Below are 14094 nucleotides of genomic sequence, written 5' to 3' on the forward strand. Positions count from 1 at the left end.
ACTATGACCGCCCGTTCGGCCATTAAGCTGACGATGACCTCCCGGGCCATTGAAAATCCTCTTCGTATCGACCCCAAACACTCCAAGCAGATGGATCCGGCGGAGTTTTCATCTTTAAACGAGCTCCTTGATCGTATTGCCGCCTTGGGAATCGCCACAGATTACGATCGGATCGGGCTCAAACCCGACCAAAGAGAAATCAAATCTCCGTCGATCACCCACCAGATAGCGGTAGTCAGGGAGCAAGGCGGCGACTCTTCCCCTATACTGAAGACGGACTACGTACTGATCGCCGACCCTGCAGAGCCGGATACCCACCCGCAAAAGGAGGTGACCGTCCTTCCGAACATAGAATCAGATGGCAGGCAAAGGCAACCAGAAGATACTTCGGAGCCCGGACTGCTAAGTCTGGAAAAACTTTAGACTCCAGATCATCGACCGGGTCAGGGTCCAGATCCAATTCGACCCACCCACCCAGACATAAACGCTCTCAGGAGCATACAACAGAAGTCTCAGGAAACGGTCCACCACTTCTGGGCTAGATTCCTCCTTGTCAAGGACAAGGTTAAAGATTGCCGCGACGAGGATGCGATATCAGCGTTCCACAACAATTGCATGAACGAAGGAATCCTCAATGCCATTAATCGCCGCCGCATACTACACTTCGCTGACTTGGCAACTATCGTACAGAAGTACAGCGCAATGGAAAGCGCCTGGAGGGATCAGGCAACTTATTGGGAGCCATCGGTCCCAACTCAACCACTGGTCCAGGCGAAAAGGGCGCATCCCCGTGACGCGCCCAGTCCAATAGCCAAGAAATACAAACCCATTATGCGGTGCGGAATCATTCTGGAGGGATGGTTCAATGGCCCATGCAAAATACACACAACACACAACACCGAATACCATACCAACCCACAGCCTTAGAACATGTTGGATACTCCGGCAGGTAGCCAAAAGTGGCGAGGGCATCCTTACCAAAAACACCCCAGAGCAACACCCTCCAGAAGACAACGACCCCAGAGTACGGACGGTCTTCGAGACATTCGCTTCAAACAATAAGCGCAAAAGGGCACTTCGCGGCCTCACGAAGTCTGTCAAATCGCCACAGTAAACCCTTCGAACGACACGGCTATAACCTTTAATGCCGGCGACGAACCAAAATACAGGACAATCCGAGCACCAGCCGCTTTAGTCCTCAATCCCATCGTGGACGGCTTTCGACTCACCAAGGTCCTCATGGACGGTGGCAGCAGACTAAACCTCATCTATGAGGATACACTCCACAAAATGGAAATAGACAGGAGCCGCATCAAGCAAAGCAGCACGACTTTCCGAGGAATTATTTCCAGTAGGGAGGCGCGGTGTGTGGGAAAAATCACACTTTACGTGGTATTCGGCACATCGGAGAATTATCGGTCCGAAGAAATCACCTTCCAAGTGGCTCCTTTCAGCAGCGGATACCATGCCCTGTTGGGGCAGGATGCTTTTACACGCTTCCAAGCTATACCTCATTACGGGTACATGAAGCTCAAAATCCCCGGACCAAATGGCATAATCACTCTTGTCAGTGATCCGGACATAGCACTCCGCGCCGAAAACAAAACCGCATCCCTGGCCCTTGAGGCATTATCTGAAGCCCTCGCGGCCGAAGAATTAACCACACTGCGCTCCACGGTGGATAGGGATGATGTGGTCTTAGACAAATGACCCAAATCCACCTCCTTCAAACCGGCAGAAGAAATAGTCAAATTCCAGGTCCACCCAACGGACCCCAAGAAGACACCATCTATTGGAGCACAACTAGACCCAACAGTCGACACCGCACTAAGGGATTTCCTTCATGAAAACTGGGATATATTTGCCTGGCACCCTTCTGACATGCCTGGAATCCCACGTGAGCTGGCCGAACATAGCCTTAATATCATAAAGGGACACAAACCAATCAAACAAGCATTGCGGTGCTTTTCCAAGCCCAAACGCCAAGCTATGGGGGAGGAGCTGTCCAAGCTAATTGAGGCCGGATTCATCAGAGAAATAAAACATCCAGACTGGCTGGCAAACCTGGTGCTGGTACCAAAGAAGGACAAATCCTGGCGGTTGTGCGTCGATTTTAAAGACCTCAATAAGGCTTGCCCTAAGGATCCCTTCCCCCTCCCCCAAATCGATCAAATCATTGATGCTACCGCAGGGCATGACTCACTGTGTTTCCTTGATGCATATTCCGGATACCATCAAATTAAAATGAAGGAGTCCGATCAAGCTTCAACAACATTCATTACCCCATATGGGCCATTCTGCTTCAACACCATGCCCTTCGGGCTCAAGAACACCGGCGCCACATACCAACACACGATTCAAACATGCCTGGAGAAACAGATGGGCAAGACAGTTGAAGCTTATGTGGACGACATCGTCATCAAAACTAGGTGCGTCGAAACACTAATAGACGATTTACGTCTCACATTTGATAACCTCCACGCATATGACATTAAGCTCAATCCGGAAAAGTGCGTTTTCGGCGTCCCCGCTAGAAAACTGCTGGGCTTCATCGTTTCCAACAGAGGAATTGAAGCAAATCCAGCCAAAATCCGAGCTCTGTCACAATTGGATATGCCAACAGAGCTTAAACAAGTCCAAAAGCTCGCGGGTTGCATGGCAGCTCTAAGCCGCTTTATCTCCAGATTGGGAGAAAAGGCACTGCCACTCTATCGCCTTCTATGGCGAACCGATCACTTCGAGTGGACAGACGCGGCAACAGCCGGACTGGAGGAAATAAAAACCCTTCTTGCGAGCAACCCAATCCTAGCCGCGCCAAACGTCAGTGAACCGATGTTATTATACATATTGGCAACACATCAGGTAGTGAGCATCGTGCTCATCGTTGAATGAGAATAGCACGGACACAAATTCCCGCTTCAGAAGCCAGTATACTACGTATCCATTGTCCTTACACCATGCAAATCCCAATAACCCCATTATCAAAAGATAGCATACGCAGTCTTCATGGCATCCCGAAAGCTCCGTCACTACTTCCAGGAGCGTTCGATCACGATGGCTTCCGAAGTACCACTCAATGACATTATAAACAACCGCGATGCCATGGGCCAGATTGCCAAATGGGCCATTGAGCTCCTCCCATTTGATATTACATACACACCACGTCGAGCTATTAAATCCCAAGTACTGGCCGACTTCGTTGCCGAATGGACAGAGGCCGAACTCCCTAAAGAGTATGGCACATATTCCAATTGGGTTATGTATTTCAATGGCTCCAAAATGCTGGCAGTGCTGGGGGCGGGCGTCGTTCTCACGTCACCTACTGGAGACGTCGTTCAGTACGTACTCCAAATACTATACACAGACTCCAACAATGCAGCCGAATACGAGGCCTTATTGCATGGTCTCCGGATGGCTGTCTCCATGGGCATACAACGCCTAGAAGTGCGCAGGGACTCAAACCTTGCAATATCTCAAATAAATGGAGACTTCGACGCCAAAGATCCGAAGATGGCAGGTTATCGTAATGCCATCATAAAATGTCGGCCTGGTTCGAGGGGCTCCAGATCCATCATGTGGCTCGAGAGAGTAATCAAGCGGCGGACGTTCTTGCTCATATCGGCGCTAAGTGCGACCCCGCCCACCTAATATCTTTCTGGAAAGGCTTTTTAAGCCATCCATGGTGTGGTAGGGGGAAAACGGCAACACTAGTCCGAATCCGAACATAACCCCATATTCCGAAAACAGCGACATTATCGGAGGCTCAGCCACCGAAATTCCACCGTCAGCGCATCTCATCATGTCAGTCATTGCCCCATGGACTGAACCCTTCCTGGCCTACCTTAACAGGAAGGAGCTTCCTGAGGACCAGAATGAAGCCCGCCGCATTGTCCGGCGTTCGAAGGCGTACAAGGTCACGGAGAGCTCTATAAGAAAAGCGCTACCGGAGTCCTTCAAAGATGTATCTCCGAGGAGGAGGGGCGGCAGCTCCTGGCTGAGATTCATGCCGGTCTCGGCGGGCACCATGCCGCAGCTCGGGCCCTTTTTAGCAAGGCCTTCCGTACAGGGTTCTATTGGCCGACTGCCCGAGTGGATGCACGGGACCTTGTCCAACGTTGCGTTGGATGCCAACTCTTCGCCAACCAAAGCCATATGCCCCCCACCACCCTACAAACAATTGCCATCACTTGGCCTTTTGCGGTCTAGGGACTGGATATGGTTGGACCCCTTAAAGGAGGAAGCCATAAGAAAAAATATCTGCTGGTCATGGTGGATAAATTCACCAAGTGGATAGAGGCCAAACCAATTAAAATGCCCGAGTCCGGGCCAGTAATAGACTTTATATCTGGCGTCATACACCATTATGGTGTTTCGCACAACATCATCATGGATAAAGGCTCCAATTTCATAGCCGACGAAGTGAAAACCTGGTGCACTAATCTGGGCATCAAGCTCGATTACGCCTTTGTCTATCATCCACAGACAAACGGCCAAGTCGAATGGGCCAATGGTCTTATTATGAGCGGCATTAAACCCGGACTAGTGCGGTCTTTGAAGGAATCAGACAAACATTGGGTTGAGGAGCTCGACTCCGTACTCTGGGGGCTACGGACCACGCCCAATCACACTACCGGATACACCCGCTTTTTCATGGTGTACGACACAAAGGCAGTATTACCCTGCGACATTATTCATGATTCACCTCGAGTGCGCATGTATGAAGAGAGAGAGAGAGAGGCCGAGCTCGATCGGCAGGACAACTTAGACGCCCTGGAGGAGGAGCGCAATGTCGCCAACACTACTAGGAAAAGGGCTATAGATGGAATTGACACTAATGGCGCACCAGACATGTGGTGCGCCATTACTATTTACTAATGGCGCACCATCTGTTGGTGCGCCATTAGTGTGGAAGACACTAATGGCACACCAGGCACACGGTGCGCCACTAGTAACAAAATGTTTTTTTTTCATTTTTTCAAACATACTAATGGCGCATCCGGGCAGAGTGCGCCATTAGTAGTTAGAACTACTAATGGCGCACCAGCCATAGAGTGCGCCACTACTGTATTTTTTTTTACTTTTTTTTGCAAAACTACTAATGGCGCACCGTTGCATAGTGCGCCATTACTAGTTTAAACTAGTAACGGCGCACTGTGCCACGGTGCACCATTAGTATAAAAAATATTATTTTTTACTTTTTTGCAAAACTACTAATGGCGCATGTCTGTGTGGTGCGCCATTAGTATGTTGGGTTACTAATGGCGCATGTCTCTGTGGTGCGCCATTAGTAAACTGGGACCAGCTAGATATTTTTGGACAGCCACACCTACACACTCACTTTCCCCACTTCATTCCCCCCACCTCCTTCTCTAAGCTTGTCGGCTGCCTCCACCTCCTCACCTCATTTGCACCATAGATTCATCAAAATTAAGTGTTGAAATTACCTTTTTTTGATAGGTAAGTAAGGGGAAAGCTATCTTCATGTTGTAGATCTACTTTTTTTCTCCCTAGCTCGCTCCAACAATGTGCACATGCACTTTTTGTGGCCTAGCTAGATCTATGTATGTTTGTGGTGTTGCATATGTTTGTGGTGTTGCATATATGTTTGTGTTTGCAGGTACCGGTATTTGAAATGCGATAGTTGCCAATATTTTGCCGGAATGTTGATTCATTTCCGTTTTGGTGAGAATTTTGGCACTATGCATTCTTTTTGGTCCTATTTTTAGGGAAAGTCATGCCAAAATTTTTCTTGGTTCTAAAATATGGTTTTGCTCTACCCCGCAGGCGACCATGGTCTGCATGATGACCGAAGGCATCATGAATAGGTTTTTGAGCTCCGTGAAGGCCGAGATGCTTCAAAAGAACGAGACAGAGATAAGATGTCCGTGTCGAAGATGCAAGCTGAAGAGCCTTATTGCGGACCCGGATTCCGGGTAGGTGCGGGACCACCTGCTCTTGCGTGGTTTCATGGATGGCTATCGGTGGCAAGGTGATGAAGATGACTATGAAGTCGTCCATGGGGGCCCGACAAGAAATGAGGAAGGGCAGCAAGACAACCACCGCGGCTCGGGCGGGCGAGAAGATGAAGAATCTCTAGGACATGATCACGGCGGTGATGTTGTACACAGTCATCATGTAGCAGATGCCAGACATGATGATGAGGAAGATGCCGGAGCAGACGAAGGGCATGATCATGAAGATCTAGATGCCGGAGGAGCAGACGACGATGGACCATCGATGGGCTGGGTGCAGGACCCTCATATTCAAGAGCTGCTTCTCAAGCAGACGGATAACACAAGAGCTGCCGCCCGAGAGAAAGCCAAGCTGGATCAACTGGAGATAGACGCGGTTACTCCATTGTATGAAGGATGCAGACCCGAGGATACCCGCCTGAAAGTAATGCTCATGGCTTTGGAGATGAAGGTAAAACACAAAATGACCGACGCATGCTTCGACGAGAACATGTCATTCTGGCACAAAAGTCTTCCCAAGGGGAACAAGTGCCCGACCAGTTTCGAGGAGGCGAAGAAAGTCGTGTGTCCTCTGAATTTACCGCACGTGAAATACCATGTGTGCATGAACAATTGCATCATTTATCGGGGCGAGCACGCGGAGTCTACCATATGTCCGGTGTGCGGCGTCACTCGATACAAGAAGAGGAAGAAAGCTCCTCGAAAAGTGGTGTGGTACTTTCCGATCACTCCTCGTCTGCAGCGGTATTTCATGGACCCTAAGGTAGCAAAGCTCCTGCGTTGGCACGCAGATAGGGAGGAGAAGAAGCGAGAAGATGACGCAATGATCCGGAGATAAATAAAAAAGACAAGATGCTGAGTCGCCCTAAGGATGGGAGCCAGTGGCAAGCGTTGAACTTCGAACACCCAGAATTTGGGAAGGATCCAAGGAACATCGTGCTGGGCGCGAGCACCAATGGAGTCAATCCGTTTGGCAGCCAGAGAAGCACACATAGCACCTGGCCTGTGTTTGTGTGGATGTACAACCTTCCCCCCTGGTTGTGCATGAAGAGGAAGTACATTCACATGAGTATGCTAATTGAAGGGCCGAAACAACCAGGGAATGACATCAATCTGTATCTAGGGCTGCTGAAAGAGGAGCTAGACACGCTGTGGAAAACGCCAGCCAATACGTGGGACGCCGCAGAGAAAGAATATTTCCCTATGAGAGCCGCACTGCTCACGACGGTGCACGACTATCTCGGTTACGGATATCTCGCGGGGCAGGTGGTCCACGGATTTTCTGGATGCGTCAGGTGCATGGATGACACAACGTATCGCCAGCTAGATAGAGATCCCGGGTCTTTGAAAGAAAACCGTGTTCATGGGACATCGAAGGTGGCTTCGCGACGATGACTGTGAGGAAACGCAAGGATCTGTTCGATGGTGAAACCGAACCGAACGCCCGCGTACGAGGAGCGGCGAGGAAATAGACGGGCTGTTGAAAAATTGGAAAGATTGCCCACTGCCGGGAAAGAAGCAAAAGGCGCCAGAGCCGGGAAAGAAGCGAAAGGCGCCAGAGCCGCTGCTGAAGGTATGGAAAACGAGGTCTGTTTTCTGGGACTTGCCGTACTGGAAGATCCACCGTGTGCCTCACAGCCTTGATGCCATGCATATCACGAAGAACGTGTGCGAGAGTCTGCTTGGTACCCTGCTCAACATGCCAGAGAGGACCAAAGATGGGCCAAAAGCAAGGGCAGACTTGAAATCAATGGGCATCTGTAGGATCGAAAGTATGTCTAGAGGGGGGTGATTAGACTACTTGACCAAATAAAAACTTAACCTTTTCCCAATTTTAGTTCTTGGCAGATTTTAGCTATTTTAAGGATAAGTCAAGCAATCATCACATAATTCAAGCAAGCATGCAAAGAGTATATAGGCAGCGGAAAGTAAAGCATGCAACTTGCAAGAATGTAAAGGGAAGGGTTTGGAGAATTCAAACGCAATTGGAGACACGGATGTTTTTCCCGTGGTTCGGATAGGTGGTGCTATCCTACATCCACGTTGATGGAGACTTCAACCCACGAAGGGTAACGGTTGCGTGAGTCCACACAGGGCTCCACCCAAGGGTGGGAAACGGTTGCGCGAGTCCACACAGGGCTCCACCCACGAAGGGTCCACGAAGAAGCAACCACCCACAAAGGGTCCACGAAGAAGCAACCTTGTCTATCCCACCATGGCCATCGCCCACGAAGGACTTGCCTCACTAGCGGTAGATCTTCACGAAGTAGGCGATCTCCTTGCCCTTATAAACTCCTTGGTTCAACTCCACAATCTTGTCGGAGGCTCCCAAGTGACACCTAGCCAATCTAGGAGACACCACTCTCCAAGAAGTAACAAATGGTGTGTAGGTAATGAACTCCTTGCTCTTGTGCTTCAAATGATAGTCTCCCCAACACTCAACTCTCTCTCATAGGATTTGGATTTGGTGGAAAGAAGATTTGAGTGGAAAGCAACTTGGGAAGGCTAGAGATCCAGATTCATATGGTAGGAATGGAATGTCTTGGTCTCAACACATGAGTAGGTGGTTCTCTCTCAGAACATATGAGTAGGAATGGTGTGTGTGTTCTGATGGCTCTCTCACTTAATGAGAAGGAGGTGGAGGGGTATATATAGCCTCCACACAAAATCCAACCGTTACACAGTTTTCCAATCTCGGTGGGACCGAATAAATAAACTCGGTCTGACCGAAGTAGTAAACCTAGTGACCGTTAGGAATTTCGGTGGGACTGACATGCAACTCGGTAGGACCGATTCGGTTAGGGTTTGGGCATAACGTAATCTCGGTGAGACCGATTACACAAACTCGGTGAGACCGAGTTTGGTAATTAGCTAACCAGAGAGTTGGTCAGGCAAACTCGGTGGGACCGATTTGCTCTTTCGGTGAGACCGAGTGGAACTCGGTGAGACCGAAAAGTTACAAAGGGGAAACACTGAGTTTACATTGCAATCTCGGTGGGACCGATTCGCTCTTTCGGTGGGACCGAAAAGTTACGAAAGGGAAACAAAGAGTTTGCAACCCCATCTCGGTGGGACCGAGATCCTTATCGGTAGGACCGAATTGCTAGGGTTTGGCAGTGGCTAATGACAAGTGAAACTCGGTGGCGCCAGATAGGAAGAATCGGTAGGACCGAGTTTGGCTTAGGGTTTAGGTCATATGTGGATATGGGAAAGTAGTTGAGGATTTTGGAGCATATCATTAAGCACATGAAGCAAGAGGCTCATTAAGCAACACCTCATCCCTCCTTGATAGTATTGGCTTTTCCTATGGACTCAATGTGATCTTGGATCACTAAAACATAAAATGAAGAGTCTTGAGCTTTTGAGCTTGAGCCAATCCTTTGTCCTTAGCATTTTGAGGGTTCCACTTTCACATCCATGCCATGCCAATCATTGAGCTTTCCTGAAATGATTATCTTGGAATAGTATTAGCTCAATGAGCTATATGTTGTTATGAATTACCAAAACCACCTAGGGATAGTTGCACTTTCAGCATCAGGCAGGAGCTTCACGCTAATTATGATGATGATGAGGCGAAGCAGGACACAGAAAGTCGTCGCAAAGGCAAAAAGGCCAAGAAGACCGGAAATGACTACCCTCCCGCGTGCTTCACTCTAAGTCAGGAGGAGATCGACCAGTTTTTCACCTGCCTCGTAGGATTAAAACTTCCTTACGGTTACGCGGGGAAGATAAGCAGATACCTAGACCCAGTGAAGCAGAAGTTCAGCGGGATGAAGTCTCACGACTGTCACGTGCTGATGACGCAGATACTTCCAGTTGCAATCCGTGGGATCATGGACGCGCACGTCCGTGAAACGCTATTTGGCCTATGCAACTTTTTCGACGTCATCTCTCGGAAGTCGGTTGGCGTGAGGCAACTCAGAAGGCTACAGGAAGAGATAGTGGTGATACTATGTGAGCTTGAGATGTACTTCCCGCCCGCATTATTCGACGTTATGGTGCATCTGCTGGTCCATATCGTGGATGATATCATCCAACTCGGGCCGACGTTCCTGCACAACATGATTCCGTTCGAAAGGATGAATGGTGTCATCAAAGGATACGTTCGCAACATGTCATGTCCAGAGGGAAGTATAGCCAGGGGCTTTCTGACTGAAGAGTGGATCTCCTACTGCACGAATTATCTAGGCATCGAGAACCCCGTTGGTCTGCCCGTCAACAGGCACCTCGGCAGGCTCGCTGGATTGGGTCACCGTGAGGGTCGCCGCGAAATGCATGTCGACTTCGAGGGTCGACTCGCCGACTTTGAAAGAGCAAACCTAGTCGCGCTACAACACATAGACGTGGTCGATCCTTGGGTGGTAGAGCACAAAACCTTTATTGAGAAGACGTACAATGACCGAGGCCAACAGAGGATAGACGGAGATATAATCAAAGAGCACAACTCATGTTTCACGCGTTGGTTCAAGCAGAAGCTTATGTCGTACCCTTTACATGAGGATTCTTCCGCGGAAGAACAACTCATATTCGCCTTGTCACAGGGCGCCGAGCACAACCTGATGACCTATGAGGCGTACGATATCAACGGCTACACATTCTACACCGAGGACAAGGACATGAAGAGCGATGGTTATCAGAACTCCGGGGTAACGATGGAATCCTACACCGGTAACGACAAGGACAGATACTACGGAAGGATCGAGGAGATCTGGGAGCTGAGCTATGCTGGAGAGAAGGTCCCGATGTTCCGTGTCAGATGGGCCAAGAGCGTCCTAAAAGAAGACTGGTATTTCACCACCATGGTTATACCCGAAGCCGAACCAAGACCACGGGCGCAAACGTCACCGCGAAAAATGAGCCATGGGTACTGGCTTCCCAAGTGGACCAATGCTTCTTCATTACCAACACGTCATAGCCTAGTCGTGTTGTCGTGAGGAGAGGCAAAAGGAAGATCATCGGAATGGATGGAGTCGCCAATGAGCAAGACTTCGACAAGTACGGCGACCCGAAGATCGAACATGACGACGACGATGAAGTAGCAGCATACACCACAAGAAGAAGCAGGACCACCCTACCTAAAGGACGTCCGTTCCACAGAAGAACTCCATTTGCGAAAAAGAAGGGCAAGAAGATTATGAACAGATAGCTAGCTAAGATCGACTGTATTTAAATCGTAGTCTTCATTTCTCGGTTGTATTTCATGGGCACTTTTTGATATCATGAGTATTTTTAAATTCCATGGGCACTTTTTGAATTCATGAATATTTTTTCAAATTTGATGATATTTTTTCATATTCAATATGAAAAAATATTGAATATTCATGAGGACACTCGATCTCGACCCCCTCCCTCTCGATAGCTATCCCCCTCGCCGCCGAGCACCCCCCGCACCCTCCCCCCACTCCACCGCCGCCGCCGACCCCCCGGACCCTCCCCCGCTCCACCGCCGCCGACGACCCACCGCACCCTCCCCCGCTCCACCGCCGCTGCCGACCCTTCGCACCCTCCCCCGGCCCGCTCCATCGCTGCCGCCGACACCCCGCACCCTCCCCCACTTTTTGATGATATTTTTAAATAACAAATTTGATGATATTTTCAAATAACAAATTTTATATTTTAAAAAAATTGATGATATTTGATGATATCTTCTGTTCTAGTCCTCATGAAAATAACAAATTTGATAAAAAAACAAATTATTAGATGCAACAAGAAATAATGAAAAAAAGAAGTTACTAATGGCGCACCAGAGGAGGGTGTGCCATTGCTATCAGAAAAAAAGTTACTAATGGCGCACCAGAGGAGGGTGCGCCATTGCTATCAGAAAAAAACTACTAATGGTGCACGAGAGGAGGGTGCGCCATTACTAACATTCCCCCCTCTAGCTGGATACCCCTTCGCCCGATCCCCCTTCCCTCTCCCTCGCCAGATCCCCCTTCCCTCCCCCGCCACACCCGCTCCGACGACCCCCGCGCCCGCTCCGGCTCCCCCGCGCCCGTTCCGACGACCCCCGCGCCCGCTCCACACCCTAGCACCTCCCCACTTCCCCTCCCCTCGCGCCGCTTCACCCGACTAGGTCGTCCCCGTCACCGCATCGTCCCCGCGACCACCGTCGTCCCCGCACACCACCAAGGAGTCCAGGAGCTCTGCAGTGTTATTCTACGTCATCTACGGCCAGCCGTTCGAGCTCGACGACTCTGCATCGTGCGGATCGAGGTCTTCTTCCACCTCCGGCCATCGCGGCCTCACCGTCGATCCGCGTCACCTCGTCAACTCCGGCCCCGCACGAGCTCGACATCATCTTCCTCTCGGTGAGCTGCACCGGTTCCCCTCCCCCCTTTGATTTCGTCCTCCTCTCTGTTAGTGTAGCTAGCTGTTATCCAACTCGCCACAGGGCCAGCCTTGTTTGTTTAGGAGCAGATTTATACTTCTTCTGGAAAAGAAACCTGAACAAAAATGATTTGTGCTTAATAGCAAAATTATATATGGTAGTTGGTTAAAACTAAATTTCATGACACATTCCAGGAGATTTGTTTGCTTTTGTGTGAAACATACTAGTATGTAACTATGTGCTCATGTTAATTGCTTAGTTTATGAAAGGGTAATTATGTAACAAAGTAACTGTGGCACACATAGGTAAACAGAAAATAGCATCACACTTGAGCTAGTAAAATCTGAGAAAACTCCTAGGACATCAATGACACAGAACCACAACTACAGCAAGCAAAGACATATCTGGTGCCTCATAACAGCTAGCAACTCATATCTGTCTTTATTATTCTGCAAATTCAGTTTATACATTCCTTTGTTTCCAGACAAATGATTTGAAGCGATGATGATCCCAATGGCATATTATTAGTGGCAATTTGGCTATCAGAAAAGCAAGAGACACTAAGAACGATCTGCATAATGTTTGCTGAGTTTTGGAGAACATACTGTATTCACTCTAAGAAATAATTATGGAAACATCACTCATTTTTTTCATGGCCTGGCAAGCATGTAGGAGTTCTCACTTGTTTTAAAAAAACCGCATATAGCTCTCACTTAATCCAGTAGCTCCATGGAACTGTTAGGCATTTGTTCGTTATTGGTTGCAATTTTTTGGTCTGTGAGTGGACATAACAGTACACTGTGTTGTCCATGTAGTGAGATGAAGATGTTTGGTCAGAGAACAAGGCTATAGTGATCAATGCACATGACACATGTATCATGTATCAGTAGAGTAATTTGTACAGTCACACCAACTGCTTCACTAATTGAACACATGCTTTGCTTGTGTGTTCCTGCTGCTTGACTAATTGAACACCTGCTGTTGCTACTGTGGGACAATGTTCCTTCTTTTCTTCCTGATGTTGCTATTTCCATTGAAGTACTCACATGTGTTCTAGATGAGCTGCTGCTAGTTAGTTCCCCTTGGACTACATTCTAGATTGCATAACATAACTCCAGAATTTTGTCATTGCACACCTGCTGCTAGTTAGTTCTATAGATACTTAAAACACATATCACTTGTCAGGTTTCGTTCGGTATATTAAATCCTATGAAATTATCAAAGTGGGATGTACTATGTTGGACAAAATTTTACGTTTGGACTTGGGTGAATGTAACCAGACTTATACTCTCAGATTTTTTTCATAGTTGATGGTGTGAGGACTTATAATGTGATAAAGTATATATGGTGTGAGGACTTATAATTTTTGTTGGGTGACCTATTAGATCTGGAATGGAAGCTCACATAAGTTGAGCTAATTTTTGTCCATATGCAAGCAGAGGACCATATGGTCTGTGGCCTTTTCATCCATATGAAAGTAGAGGCACATTGTGGTGCTAGTTTGCTGGGTTTTGTCTCCGACCATTGTGTCGTGATGAATTTGCAGGTACCCCGAGAGGCCCTTGAGTTTGCCGGAATGCCGATTAACTTCCGTTCCGGCAAATTCGGGTACTCCATATGTCCTATTTTCAGCAAAGGTCATGCTGAAATTTTCCATGAATTTTAGCATGACTTTGCTAAAAATAGGACATATGGGGTACTTGCGACTAATGCATGGGCCGTGGTATCTTAGTACTTAGTTAAGTAGGATCAACTGCCCCGCCATTCTTGCTGCACTAAACCATAGGTGGCAAT

The sequence above is a fragment of the Triticum urartu genome, chromosome 5 (assembly GCF_003073215.2).
Source record: "Triticum urartu cultivar G1812 chromosome 5, Tu2.1, whole genome shotgun sequence".
NCBI classification, from domain to species: Eukaryota; Viridiplantae; Streptophyta; class Magnoliopsida; order Poales; family Poaceae; genus Triticum; species Triticum urartu.